Source organism: Lathyrus oleraceus, chromosome 2 (assembly GCF_024323335.1).
Source record: "Lathyrus oleraceus cultivar Zhongwan6 chromosome 2, CAAS_Psat_ZW6_1.0, whole genome shotgun sequence".
NCBI classification, from domain to species: Eukaryota; Viridiplantae; Streptophyta; class Magnoliopsida; order Fabales; family Fabaceae; genus Lathyrus; species Lathyrus oleraceus.
Genome location: NC_066580.1, coordinates 328,522,019 through 328,525,911, shown reverse-complemented (window position 1 = coordinate 328,525,911; position 3,893 = coordinate 328,522,019).

Sequence of the window (3,893 nt, the reverse complement as noted above, 5' to 3'; positions counted from 1 at the left end):
AACTTCTAATCTAATAAGCATCAGTCAACTGTGTGACCAAGGTCTAAATGTAAACTTCACTAGAACTGAATGTCTGATTACTAACAAAGAAAATGAAGTGATCATGAAAGGAGTTAGGTCTAAAGACAACTGCTACATGTGGAATTCTCAAGAAACTGCTTACTCTTCAATGTGTACTTTGGCCAAAGAAGAAGAAGTGAAGATATGGCATCAAAGATTGGGCCATCTGCATCTTAAAGGTATGAAGAGGATTATATCTATTGAAGCTGTTAGAGGAATTCCCAACTTGAAGATTGATGAAGGAAAAGTATGTGGAGAATTTCAGATTGGAAAAAGATAAGGATGTCACACCAGAAGCTCAGACATGACACCACTACCAAAGTTTTGGAACTCCTCCATATGGATTTGATGGGACCCATACAGGTGGAAAGCCTTGGTGGGAAGAAGTATGCATATGTAGTGGTGGATGACTTCTCCAGATACACCTGGATCAATTTTATAAGAGAAAAATCTGATGTTTTTGAAGTCTTCAAGGATCTTTGTCTAAAACTTCAAAGAGAAAAGGAAAGTCCAGTTATCAAAATTAGAAGTGATCATGGGAAGGAATTTGAGAACAACAAATTTGCTGAATTTTGTTCTTCAGAAGGAATTCATCATGAGTTCTTATCTCCCATTACTCCCCAGCAAAATGGTGTGGTGGAAAGAAAAAATAGAACCTTTCAAGAATCAGCCAGAGCTATGATTCATGCTAAGAAATTGCCCTACCATTTTTGGCCTGAAGCCATGAACACAACCTGCTATGTTCACAACAAAGTGACATTGAAGAAAGGGACTCTTATAACCCTATATAAAGTCTGGAAAGGAAGAAGACCTACAGTCAAATACTTCCATGTATTTGGTAGTAAATGTTATATCTTGACTGATCGTGAACAAAGAAGGAAGATGGATCCCGAAAGTGACGAGGGAATATTTCTGGGCTACGCAACAAACAGTAGAGCATACAGAGTCTTTAATTCCAGAACTAAAGTAATGATGGAATCTATCAATGTTGTGGTTGATGACCAACAGACTGATGTCAAAGACGATGTCGAGACATCTCTGAATGATTCCCCAGCTGACTTCTCAGACAAAAATAAGGAGAGTGAACCTCCTTAAGCTGAACCTGAAGATGACAAAATCAACAAGGGACCCTCCATCAGAGTTCAGAAGGATCATCCCAAAGATCTCATTATAGGAGATCCAAATAAAGGGGTCACTACTAGATCAAGGGAAGTGATCTCACATGGCTGCTTTGTGTCCAAGATTGAACCTAGGAATGTCAAGGAAGCCTTGACTGATGAGTTCTGGATCAATGCCATGCAGGAGGAGTTAGGTCAATTCAAGAGGAATGAAGTATGGGAACTGGTTCCTAGATCTGAAGGAGTAAATGTCATAGGTACAAAGTGGGCGTATAAGAATAAATCTGATGAACAAGGGGTTGTTACTAAAAATAAAGCAAGATTAGTTGCACAAGGATATACTCAAGTTGAAGGAGTGGACTTTGATGAAACATTTGCTCTTGTAGCTCGCCTTGAGTCCATTAGATTATTGCTTGGAGTGGCATGTATTATGAAATTCAAATTGTTCCAAATGGATGTAAAAAGTGCCTTCTTGAATGGCTACTTAAATGAGGAAGTATATGTTGAACAACCTAAAGGATTCACAGATCCGAATCTTCCAAAGCATGTGTACAGATTGAAGAAAGCTCTTTATGGTTTGAAGCAAGCTCCTAGGGCTTGGTATGAGAGACTCACAGTGTTCCTCACTAACAATGGATACAGGAAATGAGGTATTGACAAGACCCTATTTGTGAAGAATGAAGGAGAGAAGATCATGGTGGCACAAATATATGTAGATGACATTGTGTTTGGTGGGATGTCAAAGCAGATGGTCGAACATTTTTTCAGACAAATGCAGTCTGAGTTTGAGATGAGCCTTGTTGGAGAGCTGACCTACTTTCTTGGGCTACAAGTCAAGCAAATGGAAGATTCTATCTTTCTATCTCAAAGCAAATATGCCAAGAACATTGTTAAGAAGTTTGGCATGGAGAATGCAAGGTATAAAAGGACACCTGCTCCTACACATTTGAAGGTCTCCAAAGATGAAAGTGGTGTTAGTGTAGATTAAAGTCTATATAGTAGCATGATAGGAAGTCTGTTATATCTCACAGCAAGCAGATCTGACATTGCATTTGTTGTAGGTGTTTGTGCTAGATATCAAGCTGAACCAAAACTCAGTCACAGAAGCCAAGTGAAGAGGATACTGAAATATGTCAATGGCACCAATGACTATGGAATGTTATATACTCATGGTTCTGGATCCATGCTGACTGGTTACTGTGATGATGATTGGGCTGGAAGTGTTGATGATAGGAAAAGCACATCAGGAGGATGTTGCTTCTTGGGGAACAATTTGATATCTTGGTTTAGCAAGAAACAAAATTGTGTGTCCCTATCCACTGCTGAAGCTGAATACATAACAGCTGGGAGTAGTTGTTCTCAACTGGTGTGGATGAAACAAATGTTGACTGAATAAAATGTCACACAAGATGTCATGACATTGTACTGTGACAACCTGAGTGCTATAAATATTTCCAAAAATCCTATTCAGCACAGCAGGACAAAACACATTGATATTCGTCATCACTTCATTAGAGAACTTGTGGAAGAGAAATCATAGCACTGGAGCATGTTACTACTGAAATGCAATTAGCTGACATATTTACTAAGGCTTTGGATGCTAATCAGTTTGAATGTTTAAGAGGGAAATTGGGGATTTGTATTCATGAGAATTTATAGCAATTAAAGTAGAGTGGAAAAGGTAATAAAAATATTGTCTGCCCACTTAAAAGAAAGTTCCTCATTTATGGTACACCATTACCTAGTATTGGAACTAGTATCTATATCATCTTCACACACTACCTCAACACAACCACTTCCATCTTCATCAAACTGCTCAGACCATCTCTGTTAGGGCAACAAGATTTTTCTCAAAAGATCAACAAAATGTCACAACATCCCTCATCCTCTTGCTCAAAACCCACTCACAAAGCAAGGACTCCCTCCATGGAGTTTCTAGATGAAGAATTTTGGAGGTTATTCCTCTTTCTGTAATCCCAGGCGACGCCCCTGGCCCTTCTTCCACGGCTGGAAACAATCAAGGTAACAACTCTGAAAACCCTCCTCTTAAGGATGACATGCACTATATAGATCGTGTCATTAGGAACCTGGTAACTAGGATTCTAAACGAAGGACATGCAGTCAAGGGTGTTTCGACCCCTCTATCTAGAAGGGACCCCTCACCTGAGGTGGAACCTCAAACTGAGAAAGATGATGATTCATCTAGATCAGAGAAAGACATTGTTGCTGTCGCTACGCGAAAAATACAGAGTCGCCATCGGTTTTTATTTATTAAAAGGAAAGGGAAAATATCGAGAAAACCCTAATGAATGGTCATCGCAACCACGAACAGGTTCGGAAGTCGGTTATGCAAGGGGAAGGTATTAGCACCCCTCACATCCATGGTACTCCATGGGAACCATCTAGAATGTTTGCGCTTACGTGTGTATTGTTTATCGAATGCTTGCTTGCCAAAGGTTTGCGGAGTGGAGGTAAATTTTAAATTAGTGTGCTCGGCAAGGAATGGATCCTCGTGCCTACGTATGCTCACTTGTTGAAGTGAGAAATCAGAGCCTTCGTAGTTCGTGGTTTTGAAATTGTTTGTGTTTGTTTTGTTGATTTTATTACCTTGAAGAAGGGTTTTCGAATGGTGTCTCCCTAAGGCTCAAACAAAAGGTTTGAATGATTTGAATTATTTTAAGTTTTGAAGACAGTGTTATTGATTTCGGATTGCAC